Source organism: Pseudorasbora parva, chromosome 25 (genome assembly GCF_024679245.1).
Source record: "Pseudorasbora parva isolate DD20220531a chromosome 25, ASM2467924v1, whole genome shotgun sequence".
NCBI lineage: Eukaryota > Metazoa > Chordata > Actinopteri > Cypriniformes > Gobionidae > Pseudorasbora > Pseudorasbora parva.
The window spans coordinates 12,404,277-12,425,406 of record NC_090196.1 but is presented as its reverse complement, the minus strand read 5'-3'; the positions used below and the strand labels follow the sequence as shown (position 1 = coordinate 12,425,406).

At 38.2% G+C, this 21,130-nt stretch overlaps 1 protein-coding gene across 4 annotated transcripts in view; it reads left to right on the top strand.

Annotated features, from left to right (window-relative positions):
• The window catches only part of LOC137064956 (zinc finger protein 469), a 419,911-nt gene that overhangs the window by 41,626 nt on the left and 357,155 nt on the right, over window positions 1-21,130 (top strand). For all 4 annotated transcript variants that reach the window (XR_010901582.1, XM_067436517.1, XM_067436516.1 and 1 more), the window contains one exon: window positions 9,411-9,599. The gene's annotated coding sequence lies outside the window, so the exon portion shown is untranslated. The remainder of the gene's footprint in view (window positions 1-9,410; window positions 9,600-21,130) is intronic.

Genomic DNA, 21,130 nt, shown 5'->3' with positions numbered 1-21,130 from the left:
AGCATGTAGGTAAATAAACTACAATAGAACAAAGACCCAAAGGAAATTGACCACCCTGAAAAACTTAAAAGCACTAGAAGTAAGAAATACTTAAATAGTAAGAAATATATATCAGTTATTGACTTTCAAATAGGAATAATTATTGGTTTTGGCCAAACATATTGATGCCATCCCTCTCTCTAGGTCGTCCTCTCTTCCATCGTTGCCTCCAGTCATCCCGATTCTCCATGCATCTGGCCAGTTCATTGGTGCTCTGGGCTCCTGCATCCCTCTTGAATATGTCCTTGTACGTTAGCGTGGGACGTCCTCTTGACCGATGGCCATGTGTTGGTTCCCATAGCACCAGCTTGCTGGCTGGCAGCTCTCGATGCCTTCGGCAATGTCCTGCAAGTCTCATTCTCCTCACAGCAATCTTATTGCTCACTCTTGGTACTCCCTCATGCAGGATTTTATTGGTTGCTCACTCTTGCTGAAGTTAAGCACTGCACGCAGCATCCTGGTGTAGCACCCATCCAGGGACTTTTCTAAGGTTGGATTCAGGGGCCAGCATTCACTGCCATAGAGGAGAACAGACTCTACCGTCGCGTAGAAGAAGCTGAGCTTGATTTGGTGGGAAAGGTTGGAGTTCCATACACTGTTCATGCCGTTCAGGGCCCTCCATGCAAGTGCCTTCCTCACTTAGATCTTTCTCAGTTGAGTTGACCCATGCGCCCAGGTATTTGAAGTCCTCAACTTCTTGCAGCACAGCGTCTCCTGCTGTTATCAGAGGTTGATGTTCCGGTGGAATGTTGTAGGTCATGACCTCAGTTTTCTTTGCATTTATCCTAAGGCCAACCTTGATGCACTCTAGCTCTACCCTGTGTAGTAGTTCCTGTGCTTGTTCCATGTTGTCGGAGAGCAGACTGATGTCATCTGCATAGTCAAGGTCTGTCAAGACTACTGGCGGGTGTCGACTTGACTTCCTTGTTGTCAGCGTGAAGCCTAGTTCCTGCTCTCGCCCACTGATTGCCTTCTTTAGCGCATAATCAAGGACTATGATGAAGAGGAAGGGGGCTAGTGTGTCCCCTTGCATGACTCCAGCCATGATGTCAAACTCCTCGCTGTTGCCATCTGGGATCACCACTAGGGATGTCAATTTTCACAAATTCCCATGATCGATCGTCGTTTAAATTAACGATCAATTAATCGATTAATCGTTAACCATAATACTGAAATATGCGTCTACACCAGTGGCTTATAGCCGACAGCATGACAGTAGGCCTATGTGCAATGCTGCTCAAAACGCCATGTTCTTCACCAAATGAATGAGAAGGATTTTTTTTTATCTAAACAAAGGGCTATGGGATTGTAAAATTAGTCGATGTTATTTATAATTTAATTAAATGACTTATTTAATAACGAAATATAACATGTAGCCTAATACAACACGAACGCCGCCTCAGATCTGTTATTCAGAATTTGTGGACGCACTTGCAAGAGCAACGTGCTGAAACATCACCTAAACCCAGTTAATTCAAAACGATTTATTAAAATATTGTTTTCATTAATGTTATGTAATGTGACAGTCCCAGTCATAGTTATTATTAGTCGTGCGTTGCTGTTTGAACTGCGCGAGCTGAAGCGGATGCGCTGAATCAACACTGGTAAGTTACACTGAAAGCTCTTTGCTAGCACGTTATTTAACTCAACAAAAAGCTTCCTATATGAGATTAATCAGATTTATATAAAGTTAACAAAATATTACAAATTATATATCTTCACAAAATGATGCGAATGGACAAGTGAACTTGAATTGAGTTGCTATTCATATTCAGAATGGGAGACGCGCTCTTCCTGGAACAACGCTCTGAACACGGCACCTACACCCAATGACTTTACAACCATTTATTAAAATAGTGTTCTCATTTCTGTTATATAATATGACAGTCTCAATCATCGTTATTATGCATTGCTCTGTATGCGCTAAAGCCGAAGCACTGAATGAAAACCGGTAGCCATCACTGACTGAAGCCATTTTTTAGTGCGTTTTATTTCACTAAAAGAAACGCATCCTATATGATTGATCACATATATAACGTCACAAAATAAATGTAATATTACAAATTACTTCAGCACAATCTGATGCGAATGCACAAGTGAACTTGAACTAAGTTACATGCGCGAGTCCGAGTGCGTGACTCATGTTGTGCATGCGCTCTTCCTGGATCAACGCAATAAAACACACGGCAAATAAACCCAAATACTTAACAATCACAATGTTTTATTACAATAGTGTTCTCATTAATGTTGTGTAATATGACAGTCCCAATCATAGTCATTATTAGTGCTGTTGGAGCTGCACGCTGAAGCTGATCACTGCCACGCTTTTACTACCGCTCGCCTCTAACGTTAATTATTAACCAAATGCATCCTTATGAGATAAATCAGCTAAAGATAGACCTGCACAATATAAACACAATATTACAACTTACATTTGCACAAAACAAAAGGCTGCGAATGCACATGCAAGCTTGCAGTCATGATGAGTAACTCCAGCAGTAAAATGGTCCCAAACAGAACTCGGGCACGCTCGCATCATTTTTCCTCCCGTTTCCTCACGCACGCGCATGACCCTGCTTAATCGATGATCGATAAGTCTTATCGATCAAATGTCTTATCGACAATTAATCGAACATCGATTAATCGTTGACATCCCTAGTCACCACCCTGGCCCTTGTTCCTGAGTACATGGATTCCGTATGCCTTCAGGATCTTCACCATCGTACATCAGTGAATCGAATCAAATGCCTTTTTGAAGTCTATGAAACATAGGACTGCAGTCAGGTTGTCCTTCCTGACCTCCACTATCAATCTCCTGAGTGCTAAGATCTGGGCTGTAGCATATCGCCCTTCTCGAAAGCCGTTCTGATTTACTCTCAGGTGAGGGTCTATTGCTTACCGGACCCTGTTCAGAATCATGCGGTTGTAGATCCCTAATATTATCATATACTACACATTGCATACCTGTGTTGTTATAACTATATTTTTGCATTTTGTTTACTGTTGGCTTGTACAGAACTGACTGCAATGATGCTAGAAGGATGTTAATATGCAGTTCTGATTTTGATTTAGTTTCAAAAAAAATTCTGAAAGGGATTCCAACCATATTGTCTCTCTGTGCCATTATGGTTATAGCTGTGGTGTGAACTCTGCTATTTATTAATATTGAGAGACATTTTTAGAACTATATCGTTAAGAACTATAAATTTAGCATTATCTTTATAGTTATCGTTCTCGGTGTGAACAGGCCTTTCAGATGTTATAAATGCTTTTTAGCATATTTCCATGTGGTTGCTGGACGTTCTGGATTATTGCTAGGTGAGTGCTTATCTGCACCATGTGTTTTTTTATGGGAATGAAGGCGAGGCTGTGAGGGATAGGCATCTCTTCAGTTGGTTGTAATGTTATGGTTGTTATTATATATTTTTTTGATTACTGTTCTTATGAAACCAAGATCATATCTTTCCAAAAAATATTTTAGTTGACAAAAAACCTCCAGACAACACAAGCTGTGGAAAATTATGATATAGGAGCTTTATACAGCTTTGTACTGCGAACACCATTGAAAAAACACCCTCGCTTTCATACCTGTCATGGCGCTGCTCTAAATAAGGTCTTTTGACCCACTGTCAAGATAGTCAGGTCTTGAGATATGACTCTAGCCCCTCTGTTGTAACTTTATGGGATTCTTACTTTACTTTGTCCCCTTTTGCCCCTCTTTTTGCCATATCTTTCCCTCTTTTTTCACTGTTTTTCTTTGATAACACTGTTGCATGCTGTTGAGCCAGTCCAAATCCAAGTGCACAGCAGAACTTCCTCTTCAGCAGACTAGACGATTGATAAATGATGTGGGCTGTCCAGCTGGTTTCTATCCAGATGGAATCAAACAGCTGAGGAACATGGGATTTGCAGCCTGGCTGTAATGACTTTTAACAGCAATGTCTGCCCTGACTGATGATACACTGGTGCCCAGATAGAAGCCTCTGACAAAACCCTGCAGGCCAGAACTGACCTCAAAACAGGCTCTCACTGTCTCTGTCTCAGGTTGTCTACTTTTTCCTCTCTTCATCTCCCGGTCTTCCACCTTCCCACAGCACAGTTTTGTTGCTCATAGGTTGATCTTTTATAGCTCAGAACACTTGTAGTGGCACTGGCACAGAGTTTCTTTCGTGCAAAATTTAGTAATAGTATGTTTGTGTTTTGCATATGAACTTTTCCCTTTTTTTATTAATTTATTTTTGTATAATTATGAATAACAACAATAGAAAAAAATGTATATGTACATGCATACTTCAAAAATATTAAATATGATTTTGTTCATAAACACATTTCTACTTGTGTTTTGGCCGCACGATATACGGGCAACCATATCGGTATCGGTATATGTTATCGATATTGGTATATGTTAATTTTTATGTTATCATTACCGGCCCGATAATAAAATGTGGTTTATATGTCAAGGCCAATTTCTTTCATTTTCATATTTCTTACAGCTGAGGCGCATTAAATATACAATATAGTTGAAATCACTTCAATAAGGAATTATACGGTTGAGTGCAACTTAAGTCTGTCATATAGGCTACAATAAAATGATAATAAACATTATAATTTTGTGCTTAGGGACATGTATTTTATTGTTGAGACTTTTGCTTTTGTAACCAGGCTCTTAAAAATTATATAAAAATTTGGATCTACATTTATCGGCCAATATAGCTATCATTTATCGGCTTTCAAAAACAACAAAATAATTATCGGTTATCGGTATTGGCCAAAATGTTCATATTGGTGCATCCCCAATTGTGTACATAACTGTTTAATATATATATATTTTCCTTTTTTTTGTACATAATTGTTTTAAATCTGCAGATGTATTTGTAAAATTGTGTTAAAAAACTGTGTTAAAAAATTGTGTTAAAATGTGTAAAAAAAGTTGTGTGCTTAACATACACGCATGCATATAAAACATTTGAATATACTCCAGGGTTTCTACTGATACAAAGCCATATGCTAATCGCTGAAGTAACTCTTTAATTTCTACATTTCCATAACTTAATTTCTTACCAACATAAACATCTGTGAGAGTGTGGGCGGGCTTTTTATATCATGTCTGTACTTCCTGCTCTACTTCCTGCTCTCTACTCGGTCCCAAAATGTCAGTGCCATGCGCATGCTAAAAGCTTCTACTCTAGTCAGCGGAAACGGATGCAGTCGCATCGTCCATTTTTTTTTTTACGTTCTATGATTCTGACACCTTTCTATCAGAACCAGCATTAACTTCTTGAGCAATTTGAGCTACAGCTCATATGTATGATTTGACCACACAGGCAAGCCTTTGCTCCTTACGTGCGTCAATGAGCCTTGGCCGCCCATGACCCTGTCACCGGTTCTCCACTGTTTCCTTCTTGAACCACTTTTGACAGATACTGACCACTGCAGACCGGAACACCCCACAAGAGCTGCAGTTTTGGAGATTATCTGACCCAGTCGTCCAGCCATCACAATTTGGCCCTAGTCAAACTCACTTAAATCCTTACGCTTGCCCATTTTTCCTGCTTTTAACTTTGAGGACAAAATGTTCACTTGCTGCCTAATATATCCCACCCACCAACAGGTGTTGTGATGAAGAGATAATCAGTGTTATTGACTTCACCTCTCATTGGTCATAATGTTATGCCTGATCAGTGTATATATGTAATCAGTGATCACTGATCAGGCATAACATTATGACCAATGAGAGGAAAAATATAAGTTTGTTTTTCCTCAGGTGTTTTGTAAATCTAATAGGAATATTTACACATTTATAACGTTTATATTTTGTACAGTAAATGGATCTTTAAACATGAATATATAGCCAGCTTTATCTTTCAGTATGGGGGTTTCTTGTAAGAGGATCATCATTTTTGAGTGTCTGTAAATGCGATACAACAGCAATCTCCAATGTGAGCGTTACCCGTGGGTTCGAGTGCCCACATACGTGCCCTGATCCTTCTCCAAGTGTTGTGCTGTATTCCCAGCTGGATGCTGCAAATGTGTTGCTGTTTATCGAGTGCAGTAAAACTTTGGCATCTGATATTGCCATCCCTCTGGGTATGTGGTGTCTGTAAATGAGTGAATAAATAAAAACAAGCTTCCATTCCTACTCTGACCTACAGCAACCCAAGGATCTGCTCAGTTCTGGGTCCTATAATGGGACAGATGTGTCTATTTTTGGGGTTTGTGCTCTTTATTCATTAATGCAAGACCCTCATACTGTGTACTTAAAGCTATTCTTCAATTGTTTCCCCGTGGCCCGATTTTAAAAACAGTCCCATGACTTTTCAGAGGACAGTTTTATTAAGAAAACTTCTCAGAGAAGGATTATATTACATTGCTCTTGCTTTTCATAGCTTTGTTCAGATCGCATCCAAATGATTGGGTCTAAATACAGACTTGGGAAGGCCACAGACGGAGTTGTCATTATGATGGGGGTCGGGGTTAAGTGGACAGATGGCTCATTTCTGTGTTAATGTTGTGCAGTGCTGTATATGCTGCTACAACAAATGCGGCTGCACACTGTCATCAGTCTCGTACAGACAGCCGTAAAAAGATTTGTCCACAGACCAGTGAGCTGTTCCTTAAATTCACAGGGAATTTTATAAACTTTGGATGATGATTATGTCTGATTTGAATGTTTAAGTCTATACATGGATCTGAAATTGTTCTAAATTTGTTGAATTAAATGAAAAACAGAGCTTTGAATCTTTTTCCTCAGTTTATTACCTGGTCTCTTGTGGCGCCTGTTCCCGCACACTCCCAGAAGAGGGCATTTGCATAGTCAACATTGTGCAGGTGGTGTGAACTTATTTCAGAACTTGTTCCATTTTCCAAATTGTATGATTTCATGACTTTCCGTTTCATTAACGATTCTCAAAAGTGCTTTCTTCTGCCCATGTGGAACAGCTACCAACCACGTACTAAGTGAACAAATGACTAATTCGTATATATTTGTACTATATTTGTATATAACTCGTTATCGTTATACAAACTCTGTTTATATTTTTAAGCCTATTACAGTAATTTTCACAAATAAAGAAAATATTTGAAAAAATATTAATAAAAAGTAAGTGAACACTGTAACCAACAGGGCACTAAGTATTCTGGTAAGTTACAATGGGATTCATATTTTTTTCAAATAAAGACAAGGTCAGCACAGTGAAAATGACATGAAATGACATAGCAAGCAACTGTGTGCTCAGGCATTCTCAGAGTCGCGTTCTCAGTGCCATCAAAATAAAAAAACCTTTCCAACACATCAGCCAAAGAGAAATACTTATGCCATGTGTTCAAACGTCTTTTCATGTGGCTGCTGTATTTTTCCAATTGTTTTCAATTGGAGTGGCAGATTTTTAAAACACCATGAGCGATCCTCGAGAGAGTTAAGTGTTTAACTGTGGGTAAAACGCAGATCTCATCACTGCCACTTTTTACCCAGCCATACCCGGTGGGACAAATAGCAAACCGACCAACCACCACGTTTTGCTTCTATAACATCAACAGATGATAAGAAGCACCATAATAAAGAAAAAAAAATCAGTTTTGGTCCACTTTTGTGACATTGTTTAATGCCGATATTTAAAAAAAATCCAAATATCGGCCGATATGAATGGGCCTTGGCGATTATATTGGTTGACCACAACTTTTTAAGTGAATCAAAATCATACAGAGTACTCATTTTTGAGACCTATAAGGACTCAAAATGAAATATTAAAGGGATAGTACATCCAAAAATAAGATTTTTAACTTCAACTGTTGCTTGTATAATGCATGTCATTGGGGTGTTTTTCTATGAGAGTCACTATAAGAGTAAAAAACACATACATACGAATCCATATTAAACCCTGCGGCTCATAGCGACGCATTGATGTCTTGAAATATCATGTCTTGATATTCCAAACACCGTTACTTCCTCCGAAAAAAGGTCAAAACCCGGCGCAATCTCTCTCTCTCTCTCTCTCTCTCTCTCTCTCTTTCTCTCTCTCTCTCTCTCTCTCTCCCTCTCTCTCTCTCTCTCTCTCTCTCTCTCTCTCTCTCTCTCTCTCTCTCACTCACTCACTCACTCACTCACTCACTCACTCACTCACTCACTCTCTCTCACTCTCTCACACACTCTCACACACACTCACACACACACACACACACGTGTCGTGTCTTAAGTGTTCTACCGAAAAAAACAAACACACCTACATTTTGGAGTAAGCAGATAAACATCAAATTTTCATTTGAACTATCCCTTTAACAAAAATGCCCATCCCTAATTCATACTTCATTGGTAACGCTTAGGGATGCCCAATCATATTCAATTATGTCAGGCATTGCATTTGAGCTGAAAATGAAAAATGCATGAACACTGGTGGGCTGATGGGCTGATGGGCTTTGTTAGCGGGTTAATAAACTCAACCAAACAACGAAAAGTAACATTACAACTTACATCTACACAAAGGGATGCGAATGCGCATGTGGACTTGACCGTGCTTGCCTGAATGTGTAACTCCCTTTGTGGATGTGCTCTTCCTGTAATAACACTGAAACACAGGCAACCAAAGCACAAAGAATTACCAGCATTCTATTACATTATCACTGTAATGTTCTCATTATAATGTTATGAATGGCAGATTGGTGCTGCGCATCTTGTACTTAACTGTATTTTCATGATCAAAGTGATTCCAGGCTTCACTGCATGCTTTCAAATCCAGAGTTTCACTTTATTTCGCCGGGCAGATCTCAGGTAACACCCAAAATGCTGAGGATCGATCGTCACTTTCCCGTCCAAATACTCGTGCACATCCCTAGTATGAAATTACACTTTTTAGGGAATCAAAACACAGCATGACAAGTGTAGTACAATGCCTGAACAAATGACTTGTTCAGTGAATGATTGACATATGGTATCATGTTTCAAATGGTTTAGTAGTTTTATTTATTATATAATTAGAGGCAGTTTTTGAAATAGATTTACATTGTTTATAAAAGAATGTGAAAAGTCAATTGCCAAAAAAAAAAAAAAAAAAAAGAAACTCGTCAAAAGTACTAAAATCATTAATGGAACCATTACAAGGAATCGGGACCAGAAGTCCTCTCCATTTTCATTGCCGTTTGCGGAACGTTTTTTCTTCTCCTGTATATCCTAATGTGTGCTTCTGGGAAATCTACATAACATTAATAAATCAGGCCACAGGAATGTGTAGCAAGGAAATAAATAAGGGCAATTTTGATTCCAAGTCTCCATTTTCTTCTCCTTATAATCACATGGCTCTTTTGGAGACCCAATTGAGATATAAGAGTTCTTATTTGTGATTTTTTTTTTCTTTCCTCTGGCTTGTTGTGTTCATCAGGCATTTCCTGGACTTCCTGGTTTCTTGGCCCAGTACAGCTGTGCAGTCCACCTGCTTCCCTTGGAGATTAAACTGGCTTTCTCATGATGTCTGGAGTCAATTAAGCAGTCCGAAAAGCACAGCGTTGAGGTGAATGTAGATGCAACTGTCTACCGAATAGAGAAAAAGCGTCCAACGCTGCAGTGACAGGTACATATGAACGCTGCCAGAATTCAACAGTCACACATTCACATCCTTGTTGGTTCGTCACAAGCCATGGCAGAGCTGAGTGAGTTGGCGGATGGCCATGTTGAATCAATGCTTCATCGTATAGGCATAATGCAGGGGAGATGAAATGTGGTATTTTCTGCTCTTTATGTACCTGTCTTCACTATGTGGGCTAATGACAAGGGGAAAGTGTTGTGAGTTACTCATGGGATTTGGCCCAAAGTACCGTAACATTAAAAAATAGGATTTCAAATGATGTTTTTGGCATGGAGCAGCAGGTACGTTAATGCACTGTCAAGGACTCAACTTCGCTCATGTACTGTCTGGTGTTGTTCTGTCTTATATCACCCACAGGCACGCTGAGTGTCGTCTGTAATCTGTGTTGATATACAGTAGGATTTGCAGTCTATAGTGGAGCATGTAACATTTCCAGATAAGGCCTTCCATTAGTGTGGTCCCATAAAATATCAAAATAAATGGTAATTTCTCATTCTAAGGTTTCAATTAACTGCCTACGGCATGCGTGAACCAACACTGAAAAGAGTTGCTGTATAAACAAGTAACACTTAAAAATGCATAGTAAATACTTAATTACAAACAATCGGCTAGTAACACATTGGGCCCTATTTTAAAGATCTGAATCACATGGTGCAGGTGCACTTGGGTAATGTTGCACGATATATCAGTACTAGAAAAGTATTGCGATACCCTGCTATTTCAAACGGTACGATATGGAATTTTATTAGTACTGGTACTTTAAGGAGGACAGCGCCAAAATGAGCTGTATTTCTTAATTTGCGTTGATGTGTGACAGAAGGTGTCAGAACGTGTGTGCAGAGCTCTGCTTCCACCGTTTGCTAAACATTGGAAGTAGAAGAGTTAAATATATACACGCAGTGCATGACAAAGGAAGCAACAGAAATATGCGGGCATAAGAAGAAAAGGAGCGTTGTGGGACGGGCTCATACTGTCGGATTCTGACCTGAAGCGCGCGCACACGCCTTACAGACAACATGCGGTTGCGATTTAGTTCTTTAGGGGATTATTGTTTGGGTTTGAATGGTCAAACATATGTAAAAATGCACGGGCTGGCAAATATTCAGGTAAACACAGTCGAATATGTCTTTATTGAACAAACGTATACAGCTGAGGTAATTAAATCCATGCAGGTCTTAAGCCAGACTAGGGCTGCACGATTAATCGAAATCGAACCACAATCGCGATTTGGGTAATGTGCGATTATGAAACAACCTGTCCTCTAATAAAATACGACTCTATAGGTCGTTTTTCAAGCACCTTATTACGACCTATATTTACGTTTTAAAGTCATGTGCCCTCTAGCTGGCGTAAGCTTAATGAGAGTGTCGCGTTACGTCTGACGTCATAAACTGACGTATGACTGTCTTTACCAACCAAAATGTTTGTTCATTTTAATGCAATTTTAATGTCTGGACTTTTTACCACCATTTGTCCTGTTTCCATTTAGCAAAAATATTGTTTTTAATTTACAACTACACCCAGCCATCCCTAAACCTACCCAGTGATTTATAGTGCATACACACTTTATGAGCATGTGTTCCCTGGGATCGAACTCACGATCGCATGATCACATGTTGTGCAATGCTTTACCAATTGAGCCATGCAAAACCTGAAATATTAAGCAGATAAAAGGGAGAAATGCTTTTAAATGAAAGTGTCCTGCTGTCAATAGGAGGAAAACTTTAGAAAACGCTCCTGTGCATCGTACTTAATTAAAAAATTTTGTCGATATGGGCGCAACTTTAGTAAATGCTCATATGGGTATTTCAAGGAAGTGACAAATGATCTATATAGGCATATTGGTTGGAGGACATGTTATTATGAAAGCTTAAAGGCTGCAGTGTGTTAGCGAAGAGTGGCTCTGTGATCAGGAGTAAACGCTGCTCCATCGGAAAGACTGCTTGCTTGAGTCGGTTATAACGTACGCTGAACGTTTGAACAGCAGCCGGAGTCAAATATCTTCACAAACCAGTGAAGCGTTCATAAAACTGTTCAACAAAAAAAAAATGTTTAATAACATGTTTTACCTTACTTCATATCATCAGTCGAGTGTTTGTGAGCTGATGTGGCTTCTCATCACAGAGTGAGGCAGACGATGCATTAGTATTCAATACAGTGATTGAGTCTATGTCAATCAGCACTGCATTATAACACACTTTATTATTATGAAAATACCCTAGACGGCTTGAAGAACTCAAATACACCATATTTTGCTGCAGTCATGTTTATTGTCGTCATGTTTAATCAAAGCGTTTCTATCTTCTGTTTATTTGTCCTAAAGCATTAGCTTCACATAAGGGATTTCCTGAAAAAAGAAGTCTTGAGACGGACTTGATAATAGCGTATAATTTTCTCACTCTAACCAATGCCACCTGCTGCAGCTTCTGCTTTTAGAGTGAAACGCTGCCCATAACTGCTCGTCTGTGATCTGAAATCCTCTGTAAGAATTCGTAATAATTGCATATTATCAGCGAAAAGGAGCTAGCAAAAGATCCAGTGTGTATCTGTATTTGCACTCGTCAAATGATTACATTTCCAACGTGTTTTCGCCTCGGTGAGTAATATAGCCAATCACAGACATGTTTGTAGACTTCTACAACGGAATTGGCCAATCACAGGTGTTGAATTTGGAATCACTCACCGCTCGAACGTTTGTCCAGGCGCTGAGTTCAGTTAAACATGCGCAGCAATCCTCTGTAAGTGCAGGCATTGTGAAAATAAGAGATTCATTGTATACCAACGTCACTGCGGAACTTTGTGAGATTGCGTTTATTGAATGAGGGACAGCTTTTAGTGAATATAAAGTATATCACCACCACTACACGCTTCAAAACACGGACCCATCCACATATACATGCGGGATTCACTTGAAAAATGTGATGAATGATAGTTATAAACATTCTTGTCGAAATGAGGCTCCTAAAAATGTCAGGTAAACACGATTGCTGTCTGCATATCATTATCCATGGATCACTGAATCTTTGGTAAGTTGTAAGGATCGTTTGCTCTACTCGTGTTTTCCTCCACTAACTCCAGTCACGCAGCAGCTCTTCTGCCACTCAGCCCCGGCATGCATCTTCCCTACTGATTTTACTGACTTTTTATCCTTTGTAATCAAGCTGGAGAAAGTTTTAATTATTGGAGATTTTAATCTTCATATTAATGATATCTCATGTATTGCAGCTACAGACCTCTTATCCATTACTGACTCTTGACTTTATGCAACATGTCTCAGGACCTACACATTTAAAGGGGCACACCCTGGACCTTGTTTTCTCATTAGGTCTAGAGATAGTAAATGTGTGTGTGTGTGGAGGATGTACATATGAGTGCTCATAGTTGTGTTTTTTTTAACCTAAATTTACCCCGGGACCCTTCGCCCCCGAGAATTAAGGCTGAAAGGAGAGTTATTAACCAGGATGTTGCTGAGAAGTTTTCTATTTTGTTTGATCCATGACGACTAAAGGGTGTCAGTAATGCAAATGTGTATGCTGAGTCTTTTAACAGTCAATGTTTAGCCAGTTGTAGAAGTAAACGTCGGAAAATAGAGCGCTTACGGAAAACAACTAAACTCGAAGTTCACAGGCTCTGTCTTAGGGAATTAACTGTTTCCCTAAAAGAACTTCTGAAAAGTGCTAGAATTAAATACTTCTCAGCTAATAACCTCTAATAAGAAAAACCCCAAATTCTTGTTTGAGACCATTAATTCTATTGTTTCGCCATCTGTCCCTCCAATTGCAGTTTCCTCTCCATCAGACAGTAATGTATTCCTTAACTTCCTTGTTGAGAAGATTAGGGATATTAGTATCTTATCTCGACCTGCCTGTATCAAGGCATGTATCTTGGCTCCTTCGCATCCGTGTTTCTCCTTTAAATTAGTGACATTACATGAGGTCACCACTCTGCTAGATAAGCTGAAACCTTTTTCCTGTCACAGTGATGTTCTCCCAACTATGCTGTTTAGGCAGATTTTTGATGGAATTGGCCCCTGTGTTGTAGAAATTATCAATTTCATCTCTTTTAACTGGTGTGTTTCCAACTTTTTTAAGAATGCGTTTGCTGAACCTGTTCTTAAAAAGCCAAGTCTAGACCCATTTAAACCAATGAATTATAGGCCTATATCCAATTTATGGCTAAGATTCTTGAGAAAGTGGTAGCAGAGCACCTTACTGCTCTCTTAAAGGTCCCATGAGGTTTTTCAACATTAATACGAGTTCCCCTAGCCTGAATGTTGTCCCCAAGTCGCTAGAAATTTTGATCAGTATAAAACGAGTTCAGGCTGTCTTTCTCCGCCTTTGAGAAAATGAGAGCTCAGACGAGCTGATCTTGAATTCTCCTGTTATGACGTCATCAGGAAAGGTTACCGCCCCTTCCTCTGCTTTGCCCGCCCAGAGAATTAATAGAGAAAGGAGTCAGTTTTATCAGTGGATGTCAGCAGCAGGCTTTACCATACGAATTCAACAGCAGTGAGTAACAGTGTTCATTAATGCCTGATCTGGGATCAGTGAGTTCTGATGTGTAGCTAATCATTCAAGTTTACACAGACTTTCTTTCTAAATTGTTTAAAACTGTCAGTCCCGCCGCCGGCCATCTTGATGCATCAGTGAATCAAGCCAGTGACTAAAACCATCAACTTCACGTCGTTTCTGTTAGCAGCATGAAACAAATCTGTTATTTAAATGATTACACTACAGAGAGCGATCACAGAACACTATAATGATCGGACCAGTCAATCACACGTTTGAATGACGCTGCTCATTATGCTCAACAGAAGCTCTTACTGATTCATGTCGATGTCGTGTTTGTTGTTAGCTGTGGTGAAAGCATTTTGTGAGGAAAATAACATTGCAAAGTTAACTCGTGTTTATTCGGAGCTCTCAGATAAACATTCATGACGATGCCGTGTTTGCTGTTAGCTGGGGTGAAAGCATTTTTTTTTAGAGAAATAGCGTTGCAAAGTTCACTCGTGTTTATTCAGAGCTCTCAGATACAAACGAAATAAACTTGCGCTCTCAAAAACTCGGTACAATAACACTTCCTCAGCAATCTTTCTCCAGCTCCGTTTCTCTCTGTCTCTCTCTCGACTGGCAGCGTTGCAGCTCCTCTGCTCGCCTGACTAAACCACGCCCCCATCCGTACGTTATCTAATTTTAAATGCAAAGATGTCAGCCAATCACAACAGTGGGTGTTTTCACTGAAGACTCGCAGCAGAAACAGAGCATTCTAAACAGAGGGCTAATATCAGTATAGAAAAAAGGCCTTTTATTTCCAAATTTAGATTTTTTTTTATGTATAAACCATACTATCAATATAAGTACACCCCAGGAGACATTGTAAAACAATAAAACAAGCCATGCCATGGGACCTTTAAAGATAAATTATATTTTTGATAAATATCAGTTAGGTTTTCATAAAAACCATTCTATGGAAACTGCATTAATTAAAGTCTCGAGTGATATTTTGATGTCAGCTGATTCTGGGAAGCATACAGTGTTAGTTTTACTGGACCTTACATCTGCCTTTGACACTATTGATCATAATATTTTGATCAATAGACTTTCGATCATAGATAGGTCTCATAATCGATTAAACGTGGCCGGGGTTGTGCAGGGGACGGGGCGTCTCCGTCATGGAGATATGAAACTATTTTAAGACTGTTACGAAAATTGATGCTGACAAAAACATGTCTATGCCAATATGACCATATAACTATAAAAAAACAACTGCTAGATTGATGCATAAATGTCTTTGAAAAAGAAACGAAATAACCGTCTCAAATAACCCAGTCAATGATATCTGGCATTGTATTTGAGCTGAAACTGTGAATACACCACCACACAGAGCTTTGCTAGAGAATTAATAAACTCCGTCAAACGCATCCTATATGAGATTAATCAGATATGCCTATTACAATTTACATCTGCCCAAAAGGACGCAAATGCGCATGAGAACTTGGCCATGCTAGCACAACAACACTAATACACGGGCAACGAAACCACAGATCATGTACAACACTATAATTGTGTTCTTAGTATAATTCTGTGTAGCCTACATGACAGATTGGCGCTGCACATAATTTTTCATGATCAAAGTGATTACAGCATCACTGCGCATTTTCGAATCCATGAGAAACTTTAAAACAGAACTATTGTTAAAAAATGGGTAACACTGCTGCATTATTAATATCATCAATGATTTTGAAAAACAAATAGCCTATCTAAAAATTATATGACCGTCTCAAATAACCCAGAGTTGATAATGTCGGGCTGTTTGCATTTGAGCTGAAGCTGAAGAGAATGAACACCAGCCGAAATAACGGCAGCGCTTTGCTAGCTGGTTATTAAACTCAACCAAACGGTGTCCTATATGAGATTAATCAGATATAGACAACATATAATCAACTATTAAACAAGTAATCTTACAACTTGCATCTGTGGAAAAGGACACGGATGCGCAGATGAACTTGACCACGCTCTGACTCTCGTTGTGGATTTCCTTTAACAGTGCGCGCTGATAAACGGGGAACTAAAGCACAGAGAATACAACATTCTATTACAATCATGTTCTCATTTTAATGCTGTGTATGTGAGAGATTGGCACTGTACATCTTGCACTGTATTTCATGATCATTCGCAGTGCTTCAGGCATCACTGCGCATCAGTTTCACTTTATTTCGGGGTCTGGAAGGCGTACTGTCTAATGCTAACCAATCAGACCTCAGTTACCGCCAAAAATGCAGCTATAACTTATCAGAGAAATATACAAATATATTTTTTAAAGTCAGGGCGATCATCGTTTTCATGATCGATCATCGCTGTCACGTTCGAGTACTCGACCACTGTTGCCCATCTCTAGGATCTAGTAAGGATATCTGAATCAGCTATAAAATGGTTTACCTTTTACCTTCCTGGTAGAAGTTTTAGTGTCTTTATTAATCAGATCATGTCAGATACTGCAGATTTATTGAGTGGTGTACCTCAGGGTTCTGTCCTGGGACCGATTCTTTTCCTGCTGTACATACTGCCGCTAGGACAGATAATTGGCCAGTTTACTGATGTTTCCTATCACCTGTATGCAGATGACATTCAGTTGTACTGCTCTTTCAATCCTACTGAGTTACATAAACTGTCTTCTTTAATCAGCTGTCTGAGCAGTATCAAGCAGTGGCTAAATGATAACTTTTTACTCCTGAATTCAGCTAAGACTGAAACACTGATCATTGCCCCTGAGCAAAGCATCTGGACTACAGTGGTGGCATCTACAGTGGTGGTCAAAATAGTTGGCACCCCTGGTAAAGATGAGCAAATATAGCTTTGAAAAATTAATCTGCATTGTTTATCCTTTTGATATTTTATAAAAAAAAATCACAAAAATCGAACCTTTTATTGAAGTAAAATATTTGAAAATGCAGGGTAGATCACATTATAAAAATAAATGCTTTTTTCCCTGAATCACGTTGGCCACAATTAATGGCACCCTTTTATTAAATTATTTTTGCAACCTCTTATTGCCAAGAAAGCAGCTTGAGTCTTCTCCTATAATGTCTGATGAGTTTGGAGAACACCTGACCAGAGATCAGAGACCATTCCTCCATACTGAATCTCTCCAGATCCTTCAGATTCACAGATCTGTGTTGGCGCTTCTTCTCTTCAGTTCATCAATCATTTTCTATAGGGTTCAGGTCAATGAACTAGAATGACCATGGCAGAAGCTTCATTTTGTGCTCAGTGACACATTTGTGTGTTGATTTTGATGTTTGTTTTGGATCACTGTCCTGATGGAAGAGCCAATTATAAGATTTCTAGCAGAGTCCGTCAGGTTTTGATTTTTTTTTTATCTGTTGGAATCTTGTAGAATCCACGATACCATGTATCTGAACAAGATGTCCAGGACCTCCAGCAAAAAATAGGCCCACAACATTAAAGATCCAGCGGTATATTTAAACGTGGGAATGGGGTACTTTTTATCCATGTTTGCACCAAACACATCTGCTGGATTTGCTGCCAAAAAGCTCTTTTTATAGTTTAATCTGACCACAGAACCAGGTCATTTTGACTTTCCAGTTGTGTCTCAAACTGAATATGCTGGAGTGTGTTTCTGGATGAGCGAGGAGGGTTTATCTTAAATACCTCCCAAACAACATGTGGTGATGTAGGAGTTGTTTGATTATTATTATTATTATTAATATTATTTTTATTTTAAAGGCTTTCTGACCCCAAGACTCAACTAATCTCTGTGATTTTTCCCTCTGTGATCCTTAGAGAGTCTTTGGCCACTCAAACTTTCCTCTTCACGGCATTTGGACGATACACACACATCTTCTTTCAGGCAGATTCATAACATCTTTAGTTGATTGGAACTTCTTAATTATTTCCCTGATGGTGGAAATGGAAATTTTCAACGTTTTAGCTATTTTTCCTACGGACAATTTCTCTTTTGTGAAGCTCAACAATCCCTTTGCTGCACATCGAACTATATTCTGTGGTTTTACTTTGATAAATGACTAAGGCAATTTGGCCTTAGTGTTTCCTCATATTTATACTCCTGTGGAAGAATACGTCATCTAAAGGTTAGATTTTTGTGAATTTTACATAGGATAAACAATGCAGATTTATTTTTACAGCCATATTTGATCATTTACCAGGGGTGCCAACTATTTTGACCACCACTGTATAAACACAGTGCTTTGTAGTGTAAATAGTTTTACAGTTTACTGCATTTTGATATTCTTCTTGTTATTTCCTTATGAGGTCTTATGAATCGGAAGTCACACACATTTACAGAAAACAGCTTACTTCCGTGTTAAATAAGGTGGATACACCTAGGATGGCTTAAGAGCGTGTAAATCATGGGGTTTGAATTATCACTTCAAGATGTTATTGTATGTAAATTATTATTATTATTATTAATAATAATAATAATAATAATAATAATAATAATAATGTTGTATAGAAAATACACATAGTATAATTTACCCTATTGACCCTTGTTTTAAATGTAAACCTCACTTAATATTTTCTTTCTTAAAATGAGAATCAATTTTTAAATTTTATCATTATCACTTTATTTTATTATTATTATTATTATTATTATTATTATTATTATTATTATTATTATTATTATTTTTGCCCATAGTAAAATCAAAAATAAAATCTCTTATGACTCAATTTCCTCTCATATACAGTAAAGAGATGAATGAGAGCGAATATAGACTTTTCTTTGGACAATAAACACTCCAGTAATCCCACATTTTTGTGCCCTCTAGAGTTTCATTAAAGATTTTAATGTGCTAAAAAATTTAAAATCAATTCCCATTAAATTATTTTAGCTGTGCTATTCACAGTATAGCTCTCTATACATTTGCTGAATGCTAACAATTCTCTTATTTGTGATTTTTAGGAGAAAACATTTGAGACAAAGTTGATGTCAAAATTGAAACAGCCCTGGCTCTTGAGCTCTGAATGGGCAACCTCTGTCTGAGGAATAAAATGAGTATTAACTGAATCGTGATGTTTTGACTAATTTTGATAGATTTACTGACTATTGTTAAAAACTTAACAGAAACCGAAATGTTCTTCCTCTAAGGAGACCGATAATCTCAAGCCAAACGGTCAATCTCCCTGTTTTATTGCGTCATCGACTGCCTTTCTGGTTAGTCATGTTTGTTTGCATCTGTTTATTCATGTCTGGCTGTAGTTGTGTCTTCCTTCATCGGGAGGAGCCTCTTGAGAGTGAGAGGTGAACGCAGGCTGCTATCAGATCCAGTCTGATGTGGATGGATTTGGTTTCATTTGTGTTTTGAGACTCGAGCAAATCCAGACTTCCAGCTCTTATCCAAAATGATAGCTGAGCAATAAACTGGAAACAATTTTCTGATGACTCAATGGGAAAATGTCCGCGCTGATTATCGAAAATTGTTTTTTATTCCATATTAAAGATAAAACCAAATATATTTAATATAAAAAGCTTTTTCAGTAAGTAAATCAAAAACTAAATGATTTATTCTGAATGATTCAGATTCAGTCATTCGTAGTCATTTGGGTTTTATGAACAGGAGCAATTGATTACTTGATAAGGTCCATCTGTAAAGAATGATTGGAAAGATTCAATCATTGAATCATTCACAAATTATTTAGGCTTTATGATCATCAGGCACAATTGATCCATTAAAAAGATTGATCCATAAATGATTATTTATTCACTAATCTGACATTGGAAACATTCATTAATAATCATTCCGTTTCTATGACTAGGAGTAGGGATTTGAAGAATCAGTATTGTGGCCAAGTAAGCAGTTTCCCTCCAAGGATATTTCTGCCCAGACCATTACTGACCCTCCGCCAAACCGGTCATGCTGGACGATGTTGCACACACCACATACACTGTCAAACCAAAATGTATTCAGACCTTGAACATTTTCTCACATTATCACAGTTTATTCACTATAGTTTGGAACATGGTAATAAAATATGGCAAGAACTCAAAATTAAACGGTTTCAGAACAAATTCATCTTGATAATAATGTCAGATAACTTTGATAGAAAGGTGTGTAATGGATTACAATCAACCAATCAGCTGTCAGCAGTTAAATGTAAGTACACAATTAGATAGTACCCAATGGTAATACCCAAAATGAAGCAATGCTTAATTTTGTTCAGTCTGTGGTGTAAAAGGTTGCATTAGCAACAATTAAAGAAAAAACGTTGCCGTCCTCACTTGCATAAATGAACTATAGTGTCCTGCACCCACTAGTAAAAAAATATATCTGGTGTCTGAATAATTTTTGGTTTGACTGTATGAACTGTCAGCACGACCATGTATACATTGGACTGATTATTATAGCGTTAATGTACTTGAAGTGTGTATAATGCACTAAGAAAATGCAAATATCAGATTGGGACTGTATCAGCAGATACTCTATATTCAATGACTCAAGATTCAATGACAATATTCAATGATGAGATTAAATCAGGGTCACAAAAAAAAAAAACTTGAATGGGACATCACTAATTTAAAAGAAGATAATAAAAAAAGCTCAATCTTTAAATTCAAAGTTGTGAATTGATCATTTTTAGAGTCATTTTGACCAAATCATTGATTCATTCAGGTTTTATGAACAGGAGCCATTGATTCACTGAAAAGACCCATCTTTAAAGAATAATTTGTTCACAAATCTGACAGTGTTACATTTCATATGAACTTGCCAAGGCTAAAGCAGAAACTGAGATTTTTCAGTGAAAAGCTGGTTACATTTGGACCGTTAATTGTCTTCAAAAAACTTCAAATGAGTCATATGAATCACTTATAGTGCTTTCATGTTTTGTTTAAAGCTCAACTCCCCATCCATTGTAGTTGCATGGAAAAGAGCGATCAGCACATTTCTCAGAATATCTCCTGTTTTCACGGAGATTTCACATTTCACGGAGGAAAAAAAAGGTTTAAATGAACATGAGGATATCGACACAATTTTCTTT